General features: G+C 33.0%; 1 long non-coding RNA gene across 1 annotated transcript in view; it reads left to right on the forward strand.

The window, feature by feature from the left end:
- The window catches only part of LOC123006643, a 47089-nt gene extending 36231 nt beyond the window's left edge, over positions 1-10858 (forward strand). Inside the window, exons 2-3 of the long non-coding RNA XR_006412824.1 lie at positions 940-1077; positions 9873-10858. This is a non-coding gene — a long non-coding RNA (uncharacterized LOC123006643). The remainder of the gene's footprint in view (positions 1-939; positions 1078-9872) is intronic.
- Positions 10859-15576: the final 4718 nt, after the last annotated feature.

The raw sequence follows: 15576 nt of genomic DNA on the forward strand, positions 1-15576 counted from the left end.
TACTTCGCCCCCAAGTACAATACCTGACCCGCAAATGTTCGACACTGGTTTTGCATAGTTTTCACCGTACTTTTCATGCATTATTTCCGTCACCTCAATCCTAATACAGATTTTTTCGTCAAACTTCCTTTGTATGGACTTGAGTCTCAAATCTTCCATTTTAAGCAGGCAATGTTAGATAGGGATATTATTTTACCTCAAATCAAAGTTCACGAATCATCAATGTGCATAAAAATCTTTCGAAGCGGTATTTTACACAGACAACGGCAGTTCGGCGGCCCACTGAGCATTCGGACCACTGATAATTCGTTCCTATGACCGTTCGTCCTTCTGAGTATTTACACCTTTGGCGCTTTGGCTCCAACTTGCACTTTACAAAAAATCAACACCGGTCTTTGCACAAATACAAATTACTTCATCGTTTTGCCTTTTTCAAATCACACACAACGTTTATAACCGTATTAGCGAGGTTTTCGTTTGATTTTCTTAAAGAGTGTGAACCATAATGACGCGARCTGTCAGACTGAAATTCAACGCACTCTTGGTTAAGGTCTTTTTTAAACATAAATTAAATAGAAATTTAGTCACTTTTAGGCCTTTTTCAGCCATGAAAGTTTCGCGATCCATAGATTTTTGATTAAATTTTCGTTTTCTATCTTTGCTTAGTCTCCGCATTTTGCCGTTTTTCACTTTTAGTGTGTCCAAACTTTGCTACAATGCTTTACACGGGTGTGAGAGAGATGGAGCTATCACGCTTTAGTAAGATATAATAACAAATTTCTCCGTTTACAATCATTTTTTGAGTTAACATGGCGGGCGGTGCGGACGTGCCCACATTAACTCTCGATGAAAGTGCGGGTAAATGCAAAAAGAAAGCAAATAATGGCCAAATTTGTAATATGGTATAGTGCTGTGGTATCAACATTGGTGTTTTTTCAGCTTCGTCTGAAACCGAAATTACATCTGATATGGACGGAGAATCAGCTGCCATCATCGCTTTCTTACGAAGCCCACCTTTTGCAAAAATTGTGAGCGGGATTATAAAGTCCGAAACTGTAGCCCTACACTCTGAAATTGGTAAGTTGCGTAATGAAGTAACTGTTCTCAGAGAATCTAACATTGAGCTGGTAAGTTTTTTAACTACTCGCCCAGTCAGTAACCCAGTTCATATCAAACGTAACGCTTCTTTTTCACGTAATGAATCTGGTCTAAACAAAAACTTCAAAACTCAAAATACGTCTAGAAAATTAATCATTTCTACAAAAAGTACGATAAGCGCGGCCAGCAGCAAAGAAGCGATAGTTTCTCCTGTGATAACGTCGCTTACAATAAACACAACGAATTCCAATTTTGATGTTCTCAACACAGCTTCGACTCATTCAAATGAAAATCTTTTTTAAAATGATTTTACAGAAGTAGTCAACAAAAAGCGTGCTCGAACCCCAAAAAACAATGCGACATCTACTCTACAGAAAAAACGATCTTATATGACAGGCATTGGAAAGTTGGATAATTCTAAATTTAAAGCAATTCCTCCTAAAGTCCCCACATATATGTAGGTAATTTAAGCGTCAGCACAAATGAAGAGGATCAAAATTTCCTCAGCAGGAGTTTAAACTTAATGACTTTTACTGTGCCTGCTTGAGTGAAAATTATAGTGTGGTTGTATCAACCGAAACATGGTTGTCATCTAATATCTCCAGCCTAGATGTATTTGATGATCGATACGAAGTTTTCAGATCTGACAGAAGTGAAGCCAACAGTACTAAATCATTTCGTGGTGGTGTGCTCATCGCAGCTAGGAAGGCTTTTAGTCCTTGTGAGGTGTTATGTGAGTGTTCCTGTATTGAGTTTTTGTAAAAATGTGTATAAACTCTCGTGAGGTAATTATCGGTGTTGTTTACTTGCCTCCTAACTGCGATGTAGCTAAATACTCTGTGATGACCTAAAAGGCCATTCCCTGCCCGCCGAAAGTGAATACCTGAGCGCCAAATTCAAATGTAAACAAAATGGCCGAAAAGTCGTGATCGTCATTGAAGTGGTTAGGAACCTACGTTGTGTTTGTCAAAAATTGGTGGACAAATTGTTCGAATGCGCATGCGTGATATTCAAAATGGAAAGGGCACGAATAAAACTCAAATTGGAAGGAAAGCATTTATTGTTTATTTCCTGCAGTCATGTAAAACAATAAAGAAAATCAAAGTGCAGTGTGAATGAAAAAAAAAACAAAAAACCAAACGGCAACAAAAAGTTATGAACAATCAAACAAACGACAAATCCTGAAAAGCAAAACATTAAAAACTACACAAAACAAAAAAAAACTGCAGGAAGGACCGGATAAAACCGTGTCCAAAAACAATGTTTATTAAATATTATCAAACAACAACATAACAAAAAACAATTACAACATGTAAGACAATTTACAAAGCGGTTTCGTGGGTTAACAATGGCTTAAATTCCTCGAAGTGTTAGGGACGCCGTAGACTAGATGCTCTATTAATTTATCAACTATTTGGAGTTGATTAAAACGATGGTAACATGGAATTTACTAACAACAACACAAAAACAAAACTGTAGACGAGTTTTACATTTAGATTATGAAAGAGTATTGGAGAACTAGGTTGTAACATTGGTTAATATGACAGAAATTCAGTTCAATGGTAATGAAGTTAGCGGGCACACAAAAATACGAAGTTTGAGAATATTAATCTTGGCTCTTGTCGTCGGTTCGACTAAGTTACAGCGCGGGTGATTTGAAAACTACAGCGCGGTTGGTTTTGTTTGAAACTACTGTGTGGAACACCTTGCCAAGTCATCCCCTCGGTTCGACGCCACCTTTTCTCTGCAAACTCCCGAGCTAAACACATAAACAACTTTCCCAAGTCATCCCCGAGGTACTGGTTTCCCGTGGGCAAGCTTTCTTTCTTTCGTACGCAAAAACTTCCGAGCGCATCCCATAAGCAACTTTCCCAAGTCATCCCCGAGGTACTGGTTTCCCGTGGGCACACTTTCTTTCTTTCGTACGCACAAAAAAACTCCCGAGTGAATCCCATAAGCAACTTTCCCAAGTCATCCCCGAGGTACTGGTTTCCCGTGGGCTCGCTTTCTTTCTTTCGTTGTTTGACAGAAACAAACCGACAACTTAAGTCACAAGAAATGATAATTTGGAAAATGTTCTGAGTTATTTACTGGAGTTTAAGTTTGTCTATTTCGATTTTCAAATGCACAGGCTATCGCAAACTAACAACAGTTTAAATTTACCAACACGTGAAAAACAAAACACGGACTCGCCTCGACGCCCCCACACAACAAATCTCAAAAATAATTGTTAATACAAATTTAGAAAACCCTAATGCACATGCATGAATACAAATTAACAAGAAACCTAAGCGGATTGGAGGTATTTTGATAGATACACCTTACAAACTCTATCATGGCGTCCATGACGTCATACCGCGTGGCGGTTWTTTTATGGCGGGAAATTTCCGACGGCATCTTAGTTACACGGCGTTTTTAATTAAAGAATTCAACCCTACCTTGACAACAATTTCCCTAACAGGCTAATGTCCTCGGAAATTAGGAAATAGCACGACTTTTCCAAAAAATGCGGTTCACACATGTGTTTTTCCACGTAATCGGTGCTTTAATTGTTTGACAAAACGGCGGGGTTTTACAAAAGCTTTGATTTTAAGTTAAAACAACAACAAAACACTTGAACAAACAAAAGGAAAACTTTCAAAAACAAATGAGAGGAACCCGACATGTCTGGATCGGTCACTTGTTGATTTGCAAGAGAGCGTTGGTTCGTTTCACTCCCGCATCCGCCCTTTTTTCTACCGTTAGGGTGACATCTATTTCCACCCCAGGAGGTGGCGCTAAATTCGAATTCAAATGCGGATATTTCAACTCTAGCACCCGGTATTAGAATATACTCAACCTTTTATATTAATAATAGACACTTCAAACGTAGCTCTTGGTGCAGTTTTGTCTCAAGAAAAATTTGGCGAAACAAACCAATCCCGTATGCCTCTAGAACAAAAAACAGAAAACAAATGAAACAGAACAAAAATATTCAACAATTGAAAAAGAACTTTTGGCAATAGTTTGGGCAACAAAATAATTCAGACCCTATCTTTACGGCAATTTATACTGATCATCGTCCCCTGCAATGGCTTTTTTCACTCAAAGAAACAAATTCAAAATTAGTAAGGTGGAGATTAAAATTGGAAGAATATGATTACCACATTGTTTATAAAAAAGGTAAATACAATACAAATGCTGATGCTTTATCGCGAATTCAAAGTTATCCCATGGAAATTGACGCTAGATCAACCATAGTACAACCCTATGACCAATTAGGACAGTTACTCAATGAAATAATTGAATCAGAAAACAGAGAATTACGAACCCCAGAATTTTTACAAACTGAAAAATTAAGTTCTCCGAATCGCGCTCAAACACCAGAAAATGTATTATCAGACCTTCCTATACCAAGTGCAAGATCAATTTCGAGTCATAATTCACAAATTCCAGGCCCTATAGGTACACAAAGACCAATTTCACCACAAGAATCATTATCAACTTTAACCTCAAATATTTCTCGGTACGAAAATTTACAAAATATAAAATCAATCGATATTTGTGAAGCAGCAATTGACAGAAAAGAAAGACAAGTATTTATAACAACAGGTTTCGAAAGTGCGCAAAAACCTAAAGTAACCGAAGAAAACGGAATGACAAAAATTAAAGCCCAAATTTCACAAGAAAATAATAAGGAAGAAATCAAAAATTTATTAATAGAATTTTGTGAACCCAAAAAAYATTATTATTGCTTTTTCGATAATGAAAGTATTATACAAAGATTTTTGTCGAACTTATTCAAACACATTTACTGCTGACGCCCCAATTTTAAAAAGATGTACCAAAAGAATTACATTAGTCACAAATAAAGATGAACAACAAGAATTAATTAAAAATCATCATGAAGGAAAAACTAATCATCGTGGAATTCGAGGAACTTACACTGAATTTCAAAGATTATATTATTGGCCAAAATTAAATCGAGATGTTTTAGATTTTATTAATAAATGCGAAATTTGCAAGAAAACAAAATATGAAAGACACCCCCCAGAAATATTTTTAAACATAACACAACAAATAGACTGTCCTTTTCAACAATTAAACATTGATTTATTCACAATTGAAGAAAAAACATTTTTAACAATAATTGACGCATTTACCAAATTAGCAAGCATAAGCATACCCCATTCTAAGTAAAAACGCGATTGACATTAAGTGTGTCCGCGACCAACGATTCGAGACGTTGGTATATTGAAAACAAGATTACTCTCTTAATATGCAACAGAATTTCATGTATTATACATCAAAATAAAGGTTTTTTAAATATACAGGCCGATACGTTGAGATTTTTTTAAAAAAATTTAATGCTTTTAAAAAAAGAACAAAAATGCATAAATGGTGAACTTGAAAACAACTTTACTCAGTCATTTTTCAAGTAATCAATTTTGTTTTTTGTAAGATAATTTAAAAGAATATTCTATAGGCCGATACGTTGGCCTTTTTTTAAAAAAGTGTTTAATTTTTGAGATATTGTGATTGATGTAAAAGTCACGATATTTAAGGTAGACCTAAAGATTCGTTTTAGGGTTTTGGTATTTATTACAAAATATTAATTCTTAACTAATTCAACAAACACCATGTAATAAAACGCTGTTGTTTTTAAATTATTAATAAATATATTTTGCCCTAAAATGCCTCCTAGTTCATTGCTTTTACCACTGGAGGCGTTGCCAGTGCCGCTTCTGTCGAGGATCGAGGGTCTCTACCTACCCTCGTCCCGACCCAAGCAAAGGACGGATTTCGGTCAGCTTTATCATGTAATTAGCATAATACTAATCAGTAATCAGTTAATATTATTACAGAACTAGAAGCAGAAACGTTGAAAAAACAAACAAATTTTGTAGATAATCAAATATTATTAGGTAATAGAAAATTAAAAAAATGGGATTTGGGCTAGAATTTATCTTGTACCTGCATACATAATGTAGGTAAGTTTTGTAAATAGACACAACGGCTTGTTTTTTGAATTTGAAGTTTACCTGACCATGTTTTTTTCCGAAAAAATGTGTGCTTTGTAGGCATGTAAGATTATTTATTTTTTATAAGAGTTTTAATAAATGGCAACAATACTCAGAAAAAATAATTTATTATACAATATTATCAATAATGGAATAACTATGACAAATAAAAATCTCTAATGGGTAGATTGCGTTTTCGCCGCGAATCAAGTATTTCAGGGAGAAGAGCCCCGTAATAAAATTTTGTCAGTTTCTCCACCATTTTCTTACATAATTCATCGTCCCTATAAATTACTTCAAAACTTAGACCTTTTTCAGTGTATATAACAAAGTAAGCTTTATTATTAATATTGGAAACTAGCATTTGACCTTGAACTTGGTACATATATGCATGATTTTTCTTCAACTCAATTTTGCCATTACCAGATTGGCAAATTTAATCCTTTTTGATCGTACGGCTTCTTCTGGGGTGACATTTCTTGATGTGGCTGGACATTTAATTTCCACAAGTGCAGAGTCGTCTTCTAAAACAATTATTAGACCAACTTCTTTTGTTTTCAGTAAGGTAACTTTTTCAAAAGCAGTAACTGGTTGTGGTTGCGTCCTGCTCGCCTGCTGCAACTTTGTTTTCTCGATCTTTAGACGTACAATAGTACGTGTTGATGCACATCCGATGATTGCCAAATACATGCCAGACACCATTGGTAATATTTTCTTGCAACTTAGTCACTCTTTCACTGAATGAACTGGAGTTATCTTTTGTCCAATGGGCAATGACAGAAGTAACAGCGGTACGTAGTTTTTCAATTTTAGCACCTAAAATTTTTCTTTGTTCAATGTCAAAAGCAGTATTATTTTTCAAATCATTTAATTTTGTAACGTAATTCCTGATTACGTGATTTCGGCATTCTAATTTTTCAATGTGAAACTGGGGACCATACGGTGCAGATTGTAGAAGATTTCTGTAAACACTACTATCCCCGTCTCCAATTAATTTTCCATATATCAATCCGTACATCTCAAATGATTTGCGAAATCCTTCCAAAATCACATCAGCTTCCATRKCAGTGGATGGTCCCTTATAATTTTTGAAACACAAATGATGAACTGTGGAGTTTGTTTTCCCGACACTCTCTCTATCACATGTTGTGCAATACTTATTTCTCACTCCCAAAAACAAATTTTTTTTAGTTTTGGCACCGRTGATGGAAGCAACTCCCGACGCAGCATTATAGTTCGTACGGTACGATCGTTTGGACCATGCTCCATCAGCAATTACTGCTATAATCGGAGTCCCATTTTCATCAACGTCCCCASATTCGATGGYCAAWTGTTTTTCTTCTGTAGCTGCAGCTTGCATTTTTTCCCATAAGCTTTCTTGAATTTTGTTAGAGATAGTTCGAGAATGAGCAGTAAATGTCTTGTGGCACATGAAAGGAATATCGATAGCAGAAAATAACTCTTCAGACTGGGAATATCCAATCCCAATTGAAATACCACCGGAAACAGCTAGTGAGTTTAGACAACCATCTTCCTTATCGGTAGTAACTTTTTCATTTTTTAAACACATCCGGCATTTCAAATAAAAAGTGCTCACTAAACCATTATTTTTTTCATTGACCAACTCTAAATCTTTAAATGAGCAACTGTATGTTGTCTGAAATTAAAAATTAAATTAAATATAAATTATAATCGATATTAACATTTATGTCTTTAGACTATATTCAATAATAATATCCCGAGCGCATGCCAAATTGTCGATCGTGTTGAAGTGCACCAGTTATACCTACCTGTGAGCCCTGCTTTCTAATTAGGAAATAGGTATCAGGTACAGTTCATGGAATGGTTAAATTATCGACTTCTTTTGAAGTTATAAAATTCAAGACAATGTTTAACTTTCTAAGAAGTTTTTGGAGCCACTTCTACAAATTGAACGGATTAAAATGTTAGTTAAATGTCCTTTTACAATTTATTACCCTTACTAACCCAACCTCTGAACGCAGGTGAAGACTGAGTTTGGACTCTGTCAGGGTGTATTGCTGGTTGCTTTTGGAAATGAATAATAAGTGCCGAAAACCGAGTTGCTCGCTCACTCCCGGACAGCCTTAATTGTTTACTTTTCTCATTACGATATTCCAGAAAAAATAACATTTGATTCAGGCACTGAATTTCAAAACGACACAGTACAAAAACTTTTAGAAACACACAAAATTAAAGTACATTTTACAAATCAAAGACATCCACAATCAAATGATTTTATTGAACGATTTCACTCAACCATCACAGAACATTATAGAATTTTAAAACAAAATTTTAAAGACCCTCCAGACAAAACAATGATTTATGCAGTAATAGGTTACAATAATTCTATTCATTCAGTAACAAATTTAACTTTTAGAATTACTTTTTGGACACACCAGATATACCAGATATTTTCGACAATACTATGTCGATCATAAAAACCGAATGAAAATAATTTACAATGAAATGACAAAACTAATGCAAATGCAAAAAAAAGAATAATAAATAAAAGAAATAAACAATCACAACAAACAACTTTTAAAATTGGTCAAACAGTTTACGAAAGAAATCCTTTAGCTGATCGAAATAAGTCAAAAGATCGATATTTAGGACCATACAAAACTGAATCAATCAACAATGATAACACTTGCATTCTGAAAAATCAAAATAACCAAACAAGAAGAGTACATCTAGATAATTTAAGAACTACTGTTGCAGGATTATCCTCTGGATCCACATCTCCCGATCCTTCCAGTCCCCAACAGTGACAAAAATAATTGAAAATGCTGAACTTTTACCCCAAAAGTTAGATATAGCGAGAAATATTATAGATCATTGGACCTTTATAAGAATATTTGAGATTGATAATTTAATATCAGAATATAATAGAAACAAAGTATATAACCATCTTTTAAACGTAGAAATAGATTCAATGATAATAACTCAGAAGATTTTCAGAAAGATTTACTCCATTATAAATGAGTTATTTATTCAAATAGATAAACGAATTTTACAATTATTTCCAAACACAATTTCAGAAAATAAAAGAACAAAAAGAGGAATACTTAATATTTTTGGAAGTGCGATTAAAGTAATAACAGGAAATTTAGATAAGAAATTTAGATAATGAAGACGGCAAAAGATATGAAGAAATTATTTCAAAATTACAATCAAGACAAAATAAACAAAAACTATTACTTGATGAACAATTTTCTTTAACAACTGCAATTGAAAGATTTACCACCACAATTTCCAAATTAACAAATAATCAATTACTTTTTGCTAAAAGAATTTCTGACATTGAAAAAAATAGTAAACAAAACAGTCACCGCCGGATTTGATCTTTATTTTCTTGTACATTTACACAGTATTTTTATTCAAATAATTTCATTTTCTGAAGAAATGTTAAGAATTTTGGAAAATCTAGAAACTGCAAGCAGCATCGATAAACTTAATACGCTGCATAATTCGATAATAAATCATGAAGACTTTTTCAATGAGTTAAAAATAGATAAAGAGAATCTTAATAATAAAAATTTGGCTTTTGAACCTAAAAAGGAGAACGTCTTACTATATGAGAGAATAATTCAAATTAAAGCTTATGAAAAATATAGAAAATTCTCATTTATTTTCGAGGTTCCTCTAACTGAATCCGAAAATTATTATTGTTACCATTTGTACCCATTTCCAATCTGCTCCACTCTAAAATTTTGTCAAGTTATAATTACGTCACACAAATATCTTTTCCTTAAGGAGTATGATTTCACCTTAACCCACGAAAAATGTAATGAAGCAAAACCAGACGATTATATTTGCAATCTACCACAAAAAACAAGATTATCTCAAGATGCACCATGCGAAGTTCAACTTCTGAAATTTACCCAAAATTATCAAGACTGTCAAGTCCTGCAAATTCAAGTTAATGACGTACAAATTAAAGAAAATTAACAAAAATCAATGTATAGGAATTTTTCCAACTGAACAACCAGTAACTTCAATTTGTAATCAAGATGAAGAATCTCAATCAATCAAAGGAAGTTATGCAATCGTCGTTCCTGTTGGATGTAAACTTCGAATCAACTGGACAACCCTTCAAGCTTATCAAGACCCAGTTTATCAGAAGATATCCGTTCAACTTCCAAAAATCGAAACCTCAAAATAAATTACCAAAAAAAAGATTTTCATCTAGAACCTCTCCAAGTTGAAAAAATCGACTTGAGCAATCTTCAATCCGTTTATCATCAAATGCAACAAATCCAACAAACCTTCGAAAAGAAGATAGTGAAACAATTTCCTATAATACAAGCATTTAGACAATTTTAATTTATGTTTTGTTAATAGCTACCGCTCTTTATTTACTTTGGACAAAATGTCTTTATCCCAAAATTATGATGAGAAGAATCAAGGAACAAGCAGCAAATCAGCCCATACCATAAGCCATTCCAATTGAAAATTTGGTGTCGCAAACCATCCTCAAATTTTCAATCTAACGGGGGAGGTGTTATGTTATTTCCATCCACGTGCCTATGGATCAGCATAGAAGCTTCCATAAGGAGACGTAAACATCACGCGCTTTACCATCATCAAAAACCTTGCAGCCGTTGCAATAATTTATATTATAAATTCAGGATAGAACATACGCATTGTAGTCTGTAGTCTGAATTCAAATCTGAAATTAAAGTCTGGTTTTGTTAAGTTCAAGTTTTAAGTTTAGTTTTGTTAATTAAGTCTTAGTCTCTCGAGCTATTCATTATTGTAAAATGAATTAATTGAAATAATTGTAAAAGTGAAGTTATAATAATAAAATAAGCGTAATAATAATTTTTAAATGGAAATAAAAATATTTTTTTAAAAATCGAGTTGTTAACGCTCCCTAACTTGCTAACTCGCCTAGCTTTGAGTTCTGCATTTTTTTTTAATAATATTAGGTAACTCAATCTAAAATTAAAAAAAATCATGACCATTATTTATTTTGATCATTTTGAAATCAAATAGTTGTTTGGTGTTAATATCAATGGATTCAATTAAAAATTTACAAAAGTTTCTTAATTTTACGGCCGTATCGAATCGTTATTAAAATCTTATTAGGAAGAAAATTTTTAGATGTGGTCAAAGTAGAGCATCGATTTATTATTATCTGTATAAGGTTTACCTAGTATTTGTGGGGCAGCGGGTCTATACATAATACAAAATGGTCATAATTTAAGTATAAAAAAATAAAAGAAGCAAATTACTTACTTTATTTTAGCATGTAGAGTAATAATAAATTATTGTAATATAGGACCTCTAATTTTTCATGGCACTCGCACCCTCACACGTTCACACTTACCAAGGCTTTGATTAAAATTACCAAACTGTGTTGAGAAGTTACTAATAATAAGATCCAAATACCAAATACACTTAAAATTGCCCATCGAAGACAAAATAAACATTGGATAAGAGGTAGTGCAACGTAAGGAAGCAAAAGAAATCTGAGAATTCACGAATATGATGTAAACGATAATGTTCGTATGATATTTTGAGTTTATTTTTAAATAGTGTTTTCTTTAGTGTTTTTTTATAACTGTGTTATTTAATTTGTAAGAATTTGGGCATTTTTTATTTATTTCTTTTGTTTATTTTATTTTATTCCTGTTTTTTAATAATTTTGTGAATCTTTGATTTACCTGAACATTTTTATTTATATCCTATTCAAAAAATTTAATGCCCCTAAAGTTGTGATGCTCGTATGCCATGCAGACTTCGCACACTGACACGGTGTATTCCTGATTCATTTAATATTAGTTCAATTAATTTGTGGGTTGTTGTTTTTTTGGATTGTTTTGTTGAGGTTTGTTGTTTGCTTGGAGCGACTTGAAAGCAAGTGAACATAAATTCTGTTTATATTTTTAGTGTGCGACTCTTGCTTTATATCATCTACAATTAAAATTTAACTAGTGCCACAATTTAATTATAGTTAAAGTTTACTTCCTACTGGTGACGACTGGTAACTTAGCAGAAGTGTGGCAGGAAAGCAGGGATCCGTTGTCCTTACGGCAAATTCACTAACACGCAAACACAATTACATGAACAAAAGATGCTGAATTGTCCCTGGACTTTCGGTGAGTACGTGGGCTTTTTTATTTTGGTAAATTACAGTTGAAGTCATTTGCGGCGTACAGATTTTCGTTGAAATATGGCAGATTTTTTCTCAAAGTGTCATTAGGGCATTAATGATCTCCTCATTTATTCGTACACCAAAAATAAAATATGTATTGACTAATGACATACAATTACGGTTTATTTAATAAAAACATTTCGATGGCTCGAGATACGCTCGCAAATTACAAATTAATGCTTTGATCCACCGACATTTACAACATTAAGCAATTATTGTTGCATGTAAATGCGCTCTAAATCTATCTTTATACCACCTATCGTCTTGATACAACGTTACATTGAAGTTAGAACATTATGTCTGTAAATTTCATCAATAGTATAAATGTTATTGAGTTGTAGCCCTCGCTACTGCTTTCAGTTTAAATTATATTAACACCGCTATCATTAAATCGTTGTTTTCATCGTTAATCAACCCTCTGACACAAAGTACCCTAATATCAAAACTCCATCCCTTAATTACCTCCTTTCTAAAGCTTTAAATTCACCCTCAGATTATCATTCTTACCAAATATGAAATATATCCTCATACCTGTTTACGTGATATTTTACAAAAAGACAATTATTATCAATAGTGCATTTAGTTGTAATACCTTACAAAACTGGGTTTTGCATAAAACGCATTAAACTATTAACTACAATATTTCTGCAGACTGCTGCATTGGAAATTCCAAATTCTAGCCACAGAGTAGCAAAAATGCTATCAATTTGCCAAAAAAACTAATAAATTCTAAATAAAACGTGGAATCATTTTCGATTTCCTTTGATCTAATTATAATTTGGAGGAGTTTTTCACTTTTTGATAGACGAAGTTTTGATGTGATATTGTCGGGATTTTTCCCATTTAAGTTGAGAAGTTTGCATCATATTTTAATCCAAAAAGTTTACATTATGATTGCGGAGTTTTCTGAATATGGGCGTGAAATTCTGTCATCAAACGTAACAGTCTTGAACTTTTCCAAGAAAGTAAGAAAATAAAAAATAATTAAAATATCGTCTTTTACGTAAAGAAATTAATAATTAGATCTTATCAGTAAGTCGCGTCATGTGTGTGTTTGTTCAATTTTTTTTGCAAGGTTTCTTTTAGATTTTTGCTTATTGAGATGTTATTAAGTGTTTTATCTATTGTTGAGTTTATTCCAGAAGGTTATCAACAACGAATCTAGAAAAGATACGCACAGGAAATAAGCGCACAGAAAAAAAGCGCACACGGTGAAAAGCGCACACGGAAAAAAGCGCACACGGAAAAAACTGCACATGGAAAAAAGCGCACAAAGATAAAATTTCACACGAAAAAGTACATACATTGAAAACTGCTGTCGCTGAATAAACAGTTCAGTTAAACTAAAACATCATAATTTAAAATATTCGATGCTAAAAGCTCAAGGCTCACGGCTTTAATTTGTTCTCGTGATTTATTTTCTTTAGTTATAACTCACATGTACCATAATTAATAACATCATTTGATTATAAACTATAAAAAATACTTTACTTCTTAAACTTAAATCATTTTTGTAATAGTTATCTATTTAGTATATAAGTGTAATAATAATACGCACGTATGTGACTCGGCCCTGCCAGTGGCGTACTGAGCTCTTAACGGGCCATTTATTTACTAAATAGTTATAATGGAACATGCTAAAAAATGATAATGGTTGATCCAACTGTTTTTGAACGAATGCAAGGCAGTAGCAGTAATCAACCAAATATCATAAATGAAAAGAATATGATCATGAAATGAAAAGAATTATAGAATTGAAACACATCGATGACAACGAAAAATGGACGTTGTACAATCGAGTGCTTCAATAATATTTAAAAGTAATAAATCGGGCTCGTGAACCTATTACAATACCAATGGTTGAAAGTAAAGAAAATCATGATGATTAACAACAACATTTAACAACAACATTTTTTTAAATTTTCTTCCAAAAACTGTACGAGCTAAGGCGTGTGTTTTATTAGATTTTATACTAAGCAATGGTGTTACGTGGAATGAACTTGGAAATGATATTATGACGGTAACACAATTCCTGATTCAAACATATTTGATTTAATCAACGACATTATGAAACGTAGTAGTAGTAGATCGTCTGTTGAACCGACCGGTTGGAAAAATTTTACAGAAATTTTGTCTAAAATAAACGTCCCTCGCACGTTTGTTGTTAATTCAAATCGGATGCAGTATATAAACGAGGTCTTATCTAAAAAAAAGCAAGAAATCAAATCAAAAAAACAAAAACGAAAAAAAACAGCTTGGTCTCGCTATAAAAGTTAAAGGTGTAGGGATGAATTAAAGAAAAGATATTTTTCACCCAGCGATCCGCTCGGTTTCTCTGGAGTAAATAAATTGGTCAAGTCTACAAATATTCCCAAAAAAGAAATTCAAAAATGGTTGGAAGGTGTTGACTCTTTTACTTTGCATAAGCAAGTTAGACGTAGATTTCCTAAAAATAGTTATCACGTAACAAACATCGATGATCTTTTTCAAGCTGACTTTACCGATATGAGGAACATTGCAAAATACAATCCAGGTGTAAATTATCTTTTAATAGTAATCGATGTCTTTTCCAAGTACGCATGGGTGCAGACGTAGCAAATGCCTTTAAAGAAATATTTGAAAAGCGAGTACCAATCAATCTACAAACCGATAAGGGAAAGGAGTTTCTCGCTAAAAATGTTCAAAACTTGTTAAAACAATACGATATAAATTATTATGTAACAAATAATCCAGATGTTAAAGCAGTCGTAGTTGAAAAATTTAATAAAACTTTAAAAACGAAATAAATATTTACAGACTCAAATAATCTAGAATACCAAAATGTATTGCCCGATCTTGTGAAGGCGTACAATAATTCATATCATCGTACTAAACTACTCAAAATGAATAAGGATACACTTGTAGATTGCATTGGCGTTTTGTTTAGATGTTATGGATTTAAACAAAATATTGGAATTTAGTTTTAATTAAAAGTACTCTTTAAGTGGGTAACATTGCAAATCGTGTTGGAAACGGTTTTTTAGAAAAAAAATAAAATTAAAWCTTTTAACCTCAAATTGTTTAATATAAAAAAATCAAATTTATTGAAAACAAAAACATTTAATAATGGGTATGACCTCCTCTAACTCGAATAACTTCTGCGCAACGACGTGGCATGCTCTCTATTAAATTTCTAATTCGTTCTTGAGGCAGCTGTCCCCATTCCTGGATATGAAGTTCTTCGACCTGTTGGAGATTCTGTATGGGTTGGTGTTCCCGTATTCGCCTTTTCAATTCGTCCCATAGATGTTCTATCGGATT

The sequence above is a fragment of the Tribolium madens genome, unplaced genomic scaffold (genome assembly GCF_015345945.1).
Source record: "Tribolium madens isolate multiple individuals breed KSU strain unplaced genomic scaffold, Tmad_KSU_1.1 Scaffold_2;HRSCAF=44;Tcas5.2_LGX, whole genome shotgun sequence".
In the NCBI taxonomy this organism is placed as follows: domain Eukaryota; kingdom Metazoa; phylum Arthropoda; class Insecta; order Coleoptera; family Tenebrionidae; genus Tribolium; species Tribolium madens.